This window comes from Arachis ipaensis, chromosome B8, assembly GCF_059453495.1.
Source record: "Arachis ipaensis isolate K30076 ecotype BB chromosome B8, ASM5945349v1, whole genome shotgun sequence".
Lineage (NCBI taxonomy): Eukaryota > Viridiplantae > Streptophyta > Magnoliopsida > Fabales > Fabaceae > Arachis > Arachis ipaensis.
This window is the reverse complement of record NC_142443.1, coordinates 73,156,085-73,168,021: the sequence shown is the minus strand read 5'-3', so window position 1 is coordinate 73,168,021 and position 11,937 is coordinate 73,156,085. Positions and strand designations below refer to the sequence as shown.

The 11,937-nt window shown below is 37.3% G+C and overlaps 1 non-coding gene across 1 annotated transcript; it reads right to left on the bottom strand.

Moving 5' to 3' along the window:
• Window positions 1-8,249: 8,249 nt before the first annotated feature.
• On the bottom strand, window positions 8,250-8,357 carry LOC148548488 (small nucleolar RNA R71). Its single transcript, XR_015898918.1, has one exon. It is a non-coding gene; the product is annotated as a small nucleolar RNA R71 (small nucleolar RNA).
• Between the last annotated feature and the right edge of the window lie 3,580 nt (window positions 8,358-11,937).

The following is an 11,937-nucleotide window of genomic DNA, read 5'->3' as shown; positions in this document are numbered from 1 at the left end:
GTAAGTGACAAGTAAGAAAACAAACTAGAATGACGAAGTCTTGACAGAGGTAACAACTCTTCTCAATATCCCAATCCAAGAAGCAATAGAATCAAAATCCTAAGAACTATGAATGTGTAGTGAAAAAACCTAGAGGAGGAGTAAAATCAGATCTAAAACTAAAATTTTGTGGAATGAATATTGTTTTTGGTCTCTACATGTTCCCTGGCTCTAATCTGCTTTTCTTGGCCGAAAACTGGGTCAAAACAAGGCCGAAAATCGTCCCCAGCGAATTCTGCAGATTCTGCAGATCGCGCAAATCACGCGATCGCGTCATCCATGCGTTCGCGTCATCCAGCGTTTTGCCTTGCCACGCGTGCGCGTTGTCCACGCATTCACGTCACTTGTGCAGTTTCCTATCCATGCGTTCACGTCAGGCACGCGAGCGCGTCACTGCAATTTCCTCTAATTCACACGGTCGCGTGAGCCATGCGTCCGCGTCGCTTCTCGCTGGTCATCTCCTCAATTTATTGTGTTCCTTCCATTTTTGCAAGCCTCCTTTCCAATCTCCAAGTCATTCATGCCCTATAAAGCCTGAAACACTTAACACACGGATCACGGCATCGAATGGAATAATGGAAAATTAAAATACATAGTTAAAAATCTCTAGGACGCAATTTTTCAACCATGGAGTAATTTTGGGATGGAATTGTAAATACATGCTAATTTAATGAATAAGTGGGTAAAGATTTGATAAAACCACACAACTAAACACAATATAAACCATAAAATAATGGTTTATCATCCTCCCCACACTTAAATATTAGCATGTCCTCATGCTTAGTTGAAGGAGATAATATAAATGAGTAGGAACATGTAAAACTCATGCAATACAATGCAACCTATATATGTGAATGCAACTATATGATTCTTGTCCACTTGGTCAAAAGTAAATAAGCTCTTCAACACAATCACAAATCAAATTCAACTAATTCAATTCTTATACAGTAACAACAGATAAAAATACAAGAAGGTAGCTCATGAAAGCGGGGAACATAGAATTTAAGCATTGAACCCTCACTGATGATGTATGTATGCTCTAGTCTCTCTAGTGTATAGGGTAATCACTCTATCCTTCTCTAATCATGCTTTCTAATTTTTGTTCTTCACCTAACCAATCAACAGCATTTAATGTACCAATGCAAACATCATGAGGTCTTTTCAAGGTTGTAGTGGGGCCAAGGTAAGGGTAAGGGCATATATATGGCTAAGTAAGCTTATAAATTGAATCTTTAATTAACCCAAGCTTTCACCTAACACACATATATATTCTTTATAACTCAAATCTCATACCTAGCTACCCAAAATTTCCTTTTCACATTCCATACTCATGTATCAACTTTTATTTTTTTATTCAATCGTATATGCATTGATCCTTGAATTTTAACTTAGCATTGGGGTAATTGTTGTCCCCTTATTTATTGACATTTTTTTTAAACATGAAAATAAACATAGCTTATCAATGCATATAGAATTTTAATTTTCTTTTATAGTTTCACATGAGTAGGTACCCAAATTCCCATTATACTATCATGACACATTCTCTTATTATCTTTTGTTCCCACAATCTTCCCATACTCAATTAACACACAATTCTATCTTAAGCTAACCAAAGATTCAATTGGGATATATAATTATTTTTCTGCTTAAGGCTAGTGATGTGGTGAAATAAAGAACAAATGGGATTTAAAGGCTCAAAGTGGCTAACAAAGGTAATTGAAAGGGTAGGCTTAATTTGGATAAGTGAGCTAAACAAATAATGGCCTCAATCATATGCAAGCATATAAATATATTAAACATTGGACATATAGGATGAAACAAAATATAGATTACAATCATAGAGAAGTAAACACACAAGAATAAAATAATTATGGTTAAATAATGTAACCATGTATCTAGGCTCAAAGTCTCACAGGTTGTGTGTTCTTTAGCTCAAAAACCATGTTCCAAATACAACTTTAGGCAAATTTAACATAAAAGTTTTGATTAAAATTAGTGAAATTTTGTTCTAAAAATAGAGTCTTAGGAGAAACTTATTATCTTTTCAATCAAGTAGAACATGCATGTAACTAACCTATTACTATGCAATTTATCCTATTTTACAAAGAAAAACTAACTAAATATCCTATTTTATTGGTGTTAAGGAAGAGAAATTACCTCCGAAAGTCAGGTACTGACCGACCTCCCCACACTTAAGGCTTTGCACCGTCCTCGGTGCCATCTGTCAGGAACAAAGGTGGGCTGGTAGCAGTATCTCCACAGTCGGGACCGTCATGGCTCCCTGTGCTGGTAAACGAAGTGGAGTCCGAGGTGTCTGAGTCTCGGTATTTTCCCTTAAGTGGCTCCTTGAGGTACGTGAATCGGTGCTTGTTACGGCGCTCTCTTAGCTTTGCTTTGTGTTCCTGCCGATCCAACCTCTCGAGTATCTGATGGAGCAGTTGGGTTGTTGTAGGTGCTTGTGGTGTTGAAGGTGGAATGTCTTCAGCCGGTTCAGTAGGCTGTCTTATAGTGGCTGTTGGAGGTCTGATATATTTCCTGTTGGGGACGTATTGATCAGCCCGTGGGAGCATGTCTTTGGTGTCACCAGCTCTGTAGGAGACTCCGGCTGCTGAGACAAGATCTGAGACCAAGGTGGGAAAAGGCATGACCTCAAACCAGTGGCTAGGGGATGGCTAGAGTTCATTCAACGCTCAATCATTCCTACTAGTAACCGGTTTGAAGTTACTATAGACCGGGCCATCATGATCTATAGTATCATGATTGGAGAGGAGGTAGAAGTTCATGAGATTATACCTCAAGAACTTTACAAGGTGGCTGACAAGTCCTCCACTTGGGCAAGGTTAGCCTTTCCTCACCTCATATGCCACCTCTGCAATTCAGCTGGAATTGACATAGAGGGAGATATCCTCATTGAACAGGATAAGCCCATCACTAAGAAAAGGATGGAGCAAACAAGAGATCATGGACCTCAACATGAGCATGAGGAGATTCCTCACCATGAAATCCCTGAGATGCCTCAAGGGATGCACTTCCCTCCACAAAACTATTGGGAACAAATCAACACTTCCCTAGGAGAATTAAGTTCCAACATGGGACAACTAAGGGGGGAGCACCAAGAGCACTCCATCATCCTCCATGAAATTAGAGAAGATCAAAGAGCTATGAGGGAGGAGCAAGAAAGACAAGGAAGAGACATAAAGGAGCTCAAGAGCACCATTGGTTCTTCAAGAAGAGGAAGACGCCACCCTCACTAAGGTGGACTCATTCCTTAATCTCCTTGTTTATTTATTTTCCTGTTTTTCGATTTTTTGAGCTTTATGTTTATTTATATTTGTGTCTTATTACATGATCATTAGTGTCTAAGAGTCTATGCCTTAAACCTATGAATATGAATCCACCACCTCTCTTAAATGAAAACTGTTTTAAAAACAAAAGAACAAGAAGTACAGGGTTTCGAATTCATCCTTGAAACTAGTTTAATTATTTTGATGTGGTGACAATACTTTTTGTTTTCTGAATGAATGCTTGAACAGTGCATATGTCTTTTGAAGTTGATGTTTATGAATGTTAAATATGTTGGCTCTTGAAGAGTAAGGAAAAAGGAGACATGTTATTTGATAATCTGAAAAATCATAAAAATGATTCTTGAAGCAAGAAAAAGCAGTGAATACAAAATCTTGCAGAAAAAAAAAGCGAAAAAGAAAAAAAGGGGAAAGAAAAAGGAAAAGCAAGCAGAAAAAGTCAAAAGCTCTTAAAACCAAAAGACAAGAACGAAAAGCCAATAGCCCTTAAAACCAAGAGGCAAGGGTAATAAAAAGGATCAAAGGCTTTGAGCATCAGTGGATAGGAGGGCCTAAAGGAATAAAATCCTGGCCTAAGCGGCTAAACCAAGCTGTCCCTAACCATGTGCTTGTGGCGTGAAGGTGTCAAGTGAAAACTTGATACTGAGCGGTTAAAGTCAAGGTCCAAAGCAAAAAGAAGAGTGTGCTTAAGAACCCTGGACACCTCTAATTGGGAACTTTAGCAAAGCTGAGTCACAATCTGAAAAGGTTCACCCGGTTATGTGTTTGTGGCATTTATGTATCCGGTGGTAATACTGAAAAACAAAGTGCTTAGGGCCACGACCAAGACTCATAAAGTAGCTGTGTTCAAGAATCAACATACTGAACTAGGAGAATCAATAACACTATCTGAATTCTAAGTTCCTATAGATGCCAATCATTCTGAACCTCAATGGATAAAGCGAGATGCCAAAACTATTCAAGAGGCAAAAAGCTACAAGTCCCGATCATTTGATTGGAGCTAAGTTTCATTGATATTTTGGAATTTATAGTATATTCTGTTCTTTTTATCCTATTTGATTTTCAGTTGCTTGGGGACAAGCAACAATTTAAGTTTGGTGTTGTGATGAGCGGATAATTTATACGCTTTTTGGCATTGTTTTTACATAGTTTTCAGTATGATTTAGTTAGTTTTTAGTATATTTTTATTAGTTTTTAATTAAAATTCACATTTCTGGACTTTACTATGAGTTTGTGTGTTTTTCTGTGATTTCAGGTATTTTCTGGCTGAAATTGAGAGACTTGAGCAAAAATCAGATTCAGAGGTTGAAGAAGGACTGCAGATGCTGTTGGATTCTGACCTCCCTGCACTCAAAGTGGATTTTCTGGATCTACAGAACTCCAAATGGCACGCTCTCAATTGCGTTGGAAAGTAGACATCCAGGGCTTTCCATAAATATATAATAGTCCATACTTTGATTAAGGATAGATGACGTAAACTGGCGTTGAACGCCAGTTTCATGCTGCATTCTGGAGTCAAACGCCACAAACAGGTTGCAAAGTGGAGTTAAACGCCAGAAATAGGTTACAAACTGGCGTTCAACTGCAAGAAAGACCTCTACATGTGTAAAGCTCAATGCTCAGCCCAAGCACACACCAAGTGGGCCCCGGAAGTGGATTTGTGCATCATTTACTCATTTCTGTAAACCCTAGTAACTAGTTTAGTATAAATAGGACTTTTTACTATCTTTGTAGGAGATCTTTGATTAGTTTTATGCTATCTTAGACTTTCATGGGGGCTGGCCATTCGGCCATGCCTAGACCGTTATCACTTATGTATTTTCAAACAGTAGAGTTTCTACACACCATAGATTAAGGTGCGGAGCTCTGCTGTTCCTCATGAATTAATACAAAGTACTACTGTTTTTCTATTCAATTCAAGCTTATTCCTATTATAAGATATCCATTCGTACCCAAGAACATGATGAATGTGATGATTATGTGACGCTCATCATCATTCTCACTTATGAACGCGTGCCTGACAAACACTTCCGTTCTACATGCAAACAAGCTAGAATGAATATCTCTTAGATATCAAATACAGAGGACCGAGTCCGAGATATTAGAATCTTCGTGGTATATGTTAGAACCCATGGATGGCCATTCTTGAGATCCGGAAAGTCTAAACCTTGTCTGTGGTATTCTGAGTAGGATCTGGGAAGGGATGGCTGTGACGAGCTTCAAACTCGCGAGTGCTGGGTGTAGTGATAGATGCAAAAGGATAGTAAATCCTATTCCAGTATGATCGAGAACCGACAGATGATTAGCCTTGCAGTGACAGCGCATTGGACCATTTTCATAGAGAGGATGGGATGTAGCCATTGACAACGGTGATGCCCTACATAAAGCTTGCCATGGAAAGGAGTAGGAATGGTTGGATGAAGACAGCAGGAAAGCAGAGGTTCAGAGGAACGAAAGCATCTCTATACTCTTATCTGAAATTCTCACCAATGAATTACATAAGTATCTCTATCCTAGTTCATATTTTAATTATCTATTTAATTATTAAAACTCTATAACCATTTGAATCCGCCTGACTGAGATTTACAAGGAGATCATAACTTGCTTCAAGCCGACAATCTCCGTGGGATCAACCCTTACTCATGTAAGGTTTATTACTTGGACGACCCAGTGCACTTGCTGGTCAGTTGTGCGAAGTTGTGACAAAGAATTAAGATTATGAACATGCGTATAAAGTTTTCAGCGCCGTTACCAAGGAATGGAACCGTCTCAATTTCTGCGCACCAAGTTTTTGGCGCCGTTGCCGGGGATTGTTCGAGTTTGGACAACTGACGGTTCATCTTGTTGCTCAGATTAGGTAATTTTCTTCTTGTTCCAACTTTTGTTTTGTTTTCAAAAGGTTTTCAAAAAATTTTCAAAAATATATTTCTTCTTTTTCGTTTTTCCCAAAATAATTTTCGAAAAAAACCAAAAAAAAAAAATAAAATCATAAAAAAAATATTTTGTGTTTCTTGTTTGAGTCTAGAGTTAAGTTTTAAGTTTGGTGTCAATTGCATCTTTTTAATTTTCTAAAAATTATTTTCGAAAATTTCATGCATTGCATTCTTCATGATCTTAAAGTTGTTCTTGGCCAGTCTTCTTGTTTGATCTTCATATTTTCTTGTTTTGTGTCTTTTCTTGTTTTTCATATGCATTTTCAATTTGTTAGTGTCTAAAGTTTGATAATTTCTAAGCTTAGTGTCTTGTATGTTTTTCTTTTCTTGAAAATTATCAAAAATAAGTCTTGATGTTCATCTTGATCTTCAAAGTGTTCTTGGTGTTCATCTTGACATTCAAAGTGTTCTTGCATGCATTGTGTGTTTTGATTCATAATTTTTATGTTATGTGTCATTTTTGTGTTTTTTTTCTCTTTCATCATTTAAATTCAAAAATAAAAAAATTATCTTTCCCCTTTTTTTTTCTTTTCTCATAAAATTTTTCGAAAATTTGAGTTGAATTTTTCAAAAATTTTAAAATCAAGTTGTTTCTTATGAGTCAAATCAAATTTTCAATTTAAAAATTCTATCTTTTTCAAATCTTTTTCAAAAATAAAATCTTTCTCATTTTTCCTTTCATAATTTTCGAAAATTCCAAAATGATTTTCAAAAATCTTTTTCTTATTTCTATTTCAAATTTTCAAAATTAATGGTAACAATTAATGTGATTGATTCAAAAATTTTAAGTTTGTTACTTGCCTAGTAAGAAAGGTTCAATCTTTAAACTCTAGAATCATATCTTTTTAGTTTCTTGTTAGTCAAGTAATCAACTTTAATTTTCAAAATCAAATTTTTTTAAATTTCTTTTTTCAAATCTTTTTCAAAATAAATTTCAATCACATCTTTTTCAAAATCAATTTCAAAATCTTTTCTAACTTCTTTTCTAACCTCTTATCTTTTTAATTTGATTTTCAAATCTTTTTCAATCAATATTATCTTTTTGTTTCAATCATATCTTTTTCAAAACTACCTAACTAATTCTCTCTCTAATTTTCGAAAATCCCATCCCTCTTTTTCAAAAAAAAAAATTCCTTTTTAATTAATTAATTGTTTTAAAAATTTAATTTAATTTGATTTCAATTTTAATTTTCAAAATTTAACTTTAAATTTTAATTTTAATTTAATTAATTTTCGAAAATCCCTCTCTCTCATCTCCTTCTAATTATTTATTTATTTATTTATTTACTAACACTTCTCTTCATCTCAAAATTCGAACCCTCTCTTCCTCTTGGTGTTCGAATTTCTCTTCTTTTATTCTTATCTTCTTCTACTCACATAAAGGAATCTCTATACTGTGACATACAGGATTCCATATTTTCTTTTCTGTTTTCTTCTTTTTTATATGAGCAGGAACAAGGATAAGAACATTCTTGTTGGGGCTGATCCTGAACCTGAAAGGACTCTTAAGAGGAAGCTAAGGGAAGCTAAAGCACAACTCTCTGGAGAAAATATGACAGAAATTTTCGAAAAAGAAGGAGACATGGCCGAAAATAATAACAATGCAAGGAAGATGCTTGGTGACTTTACTGCACCAAACTCCAATTTACATGGAAGAAGCATCTCAATCCCTGCCATTGGAGCAAACAATTTTGAGCTTATGCCTCAATTAGTTTCTCTGATGCAACAGAATTGCAAGTTTCATGGACTTCCATCAGAAGATCCTTTTCAGTTCTTAACTGAATTCTTGCAGATCTGTGATACTGTTAAGACCAATGGGGTTGATCCCGAGGTCTACAGGCTTATGCTTTTCCCGTTTGCTGTAAGAGACAGAGCTAGAGTATGGTTGGACTCTCAACCTAAAGACAGCCTGAACTCTTGGGATAAGCTGGTCACGACTTTCTTAGCCAAGTTCTTTCCTCCTCAAAAGCTTAGCAAGCTTAGAGTGGATGTTCAAACCTTCAGACAGAAAGAAGGAGAATCCCTCTATGAAGCTTGGGAGAGATACAAGGAACTGACCAAAAAGTGTCCTTCTGACATGCTTTCAGAATGGACCATCCTGGATATATTCTATGATGGTCTATTTGAGTTATCAAAGATGTCACTGGACCATTCTACAGGTGGATCCATCCACCTAAAGAAAATGTCTGCAGAAGCTCAAGAACTCATTGACATGGTTGCAAATAACCAGTTTATATACACTTCTGAAAGGAATCCTGTGAGTAATGGGACGCCTATGAGGAAGGGAGTTCTTGAAATTGATACTCTGAATGCCATATTGGCTCAGAATAAAATATTGACTCAGCAAGTCAATATGATATCTCAGAGTCTGAATGGATTGAAGGAATCATCCAACAGTACTAAAGAGGCATCTTCTGAAGAAGAAGCTTATGATCCTGAGAACCCTACAATAGCAGAGGTGAATTACATGGGTGAACCCTATGGAAACACCTATAATCCCTCATGGAGAAATCATCCAAATTTCTCATGGAAGGATCAACAAAAGCCTCAACAAGGCTTTAATAATGGTGAAAGAAACAGGTTTAGCAATAGCAAATCTTTTCCATCATCCACTCAGTAATAGACAGAGAATTCTGAGCAGAATCCATCTAGCTTAGCAAATATAGTCTCTGATCTATCTAAGACCACTGTGAGTTTCATGAATGAAACAAGGTCCTCCATTAGAAATTTGGAGGCACAAGTAGGCCAGCTGAGTAAAAGGGTCACTGAAACTCCTCCTAGTACTCTTCCAAGCAATACAGAAGAGAATCCAAAAAGAGAGTACAAGGCCGTTGATTTAACCGTCATGGCCAAACCTACAAGGGAGGGAGAGGACATGAATCCCAGTGAGGAAGACCTTCTGGGACGTCCAGTGATCAACAAGGAGTTTCCCTCTGAGGAACCAAAGGAATCTGAGACTCATTTAGAGACTATAGAGAATCTATTGAACCTCCTTATGCCATTCATGAGCTCTGATGAGTATTCTTCTTCTGAAGAGAGTGAAGATGTCACTGAAGAGCAAGTTGCCAAGTACCTTGGTGCAATCATGAAGCTGAATGCTAAATTATTTGGTAATGAGACTTGGGAAGATGAACCTCCCTTGCTCATCAATGAACTAAGTGATCTGGATCAACTGAGATTGCCTCAGAAGAAATAGGATCCTAGAAAGTTCTTAATACCTTGAATCATAGGCACCATGACCTTTGAGAAGGCTCTATGTGACCTTGGATCAGGGATAAACCTCATGCCACTCTCTGTAATGGAGAAACTGGGAATCTTTGAGGTGCAAGTTGCCAGAATCTCATTAGAGATGGCAGACAACTCAAGAAAATAGGCTTATGGACAAGTAGAGGACGTGCTAGTAAAGGTTAAAGGCCTTTACATCCCTGCTAATTTCATAATCCTAGACACTGGGAAGGATGAGGATGAATCCATCATACTTGGAAGACCCTTCCTAGCTACAGCAAGAGCTGTGATTGATGTGGACAGAGGAGAATTGATCCTTCAACTGCATGAGGACAACCTTGTGTTTAAAACTCAAGGATCTCATTCTGTAACCATGGAGAGGAAGCATGAAAAGCTCCTCTCACTGCAGAGTCAACCAAAGCCCCCACAGTCAAACACTAAGTTTGGTGTTGGGAGGCCACAACCAAACTCTAAGTTTGGTGTTGAACCACCACATTCAAACTCTAAGTTTGGTATTGGGAGGTTCCAACCTTGCTCTGAACATCTGTGAGGCTCCATGAGAGCTCAGTGTCAAGCTATTGACATTAAAGAAGCGCTTGTTGGGAGGCAACCCAATGTTATCTAATTATATTTATTTATTTTCTAGTGTTATTTTATGTTTTCTTTAGGAGGAGTAAAATCATATCTAAAACTAAAATTATGCAGAATGAATGTTGTTTTTGGTCTCTGCATGTTCCCTGGCTCTAATATGCTTTTCTGGGCCAAAAACTGGGTCAAAACAGGGCCCAAAATCGCCCCAGCGAATTCTGCAGATTCTGCAAATCGCACACGTCATGCGATCGCGTCATCCACGTGTTCGCGTCATCCAGCGTTTTGCCTTGCCACGCGTGCACGTCATCCATGCATTCGCGTCACCTGTGCAGTTTCCAATCCATGCGTTCGCGTAAGGCACGTGAGCGCGTCACTGCAATTTTTTCTAATTCGCGCGGTCGTGTGAGCCATGCGTCCGCATCATTTTTTGCTGGTCATCTCCTCAATTTCTTGTGTTCCTTCTATTTTTGCAAGCCTCCTTTCCAATCTCCAAGTCATTCATGCCCTGTAAAGCCTGAAACACTTAACACACGGATCACGACATCGAATGAAATAAAGGAGAATTAAAATACATAATTAAAAATCTCTAGGAAGCAAGTTTTCAACCATGGAGTAATTTTGGGAAGGAATTGTAAATACATGCTAATTTAATGAATAAGTGGATAAAGATTTGATAAAACCACACAACTAAATACAATATAAACCATAAAATAATGGTTTATCATTTACCATGTGGGCCCCATCTTCTCTCCTAAAATTGAAACTGAACCCATTAGTAATGACAAAAGAACCCCTTCTTATTCCTTCTCATCAAGAGTGATTTGAATTGGAACTGATGGGTGTCCCTTGGGACACCAAACTTAATCCTTTGGCATCTTAATAAATTGGTTCCATCATTGTGTATTTAATGTGTTCATAAGAGTGGAGTAACATAAATCCTTTCATTTTCTCTTGATTCCAATTCCTCTAAACTCATTAAGTCACATTGATGTTCTTACCCAAAACATTAAGTTCTTTCAAATTGGGTGACTTGGGCTGCTATGTGATCCTTGGTGGTGGCCACACCGAACTTAATCTCTGGGCTTACTCTTCAAAATCAAGCTATTAAGTGTTTATAAGCCTAGATTAAGTGGGTGAGAGGCCACACCAAACTTAGCAATTCAGCTAGTTCTCAGCCCATTCACTCCTCACTAGTTGTGCCTTCATCAAGTTGCAATTCCAGAATAGAAAGAAATAAAAGAGTGTAAAAAAAATCTAGCTACCAAAGCTAATATCAAACTTTCTAATCTACAATTGTAAACTAATCCTAATTTGGCAATGTAACACAAATGTGAGATTGAAAATTAAACTATCTAAAGCAATAGATTTTAAACTACTTCTAAGAAAAGCAATTAAATCAAAAAGGATAAAGTGTTGGGGTGCCTCCCAACTAGCGCTTCTTTATTGTCATTAGCTTGACATTCCTTCATCATTAGGTGAGCTTGTAGCTTACTCTCTGCTCTTCTAAGGGGCCTTCCAAGTAGTGTTTGAGTCTAGGGCCATTGACAGTAAAAGTTCTCTGAGTCTTCTCCTCCATGAGCTCCACATGACCATAAGGAAACACCTTGAGTATGGTGAAAGGTCCTGACCATCGAGACTTAAGTTTCCCAGGGAAGAACTTGAGTCTTGAGTTGTAGAGTAACACCTTCTGTCCTTCAGTGAACTCCCTTCTTGCTATCATTTGGTCATGCCACCTTTTTGTGTTCTCTTTGTAGATTTTTGAATTCTCATATGCTTGATTTCTAAACTCCTCCAGCTCATTGAATTGCATTAATCTCTTTTCTCCAGTAGCTTGCTCATCATAGTTT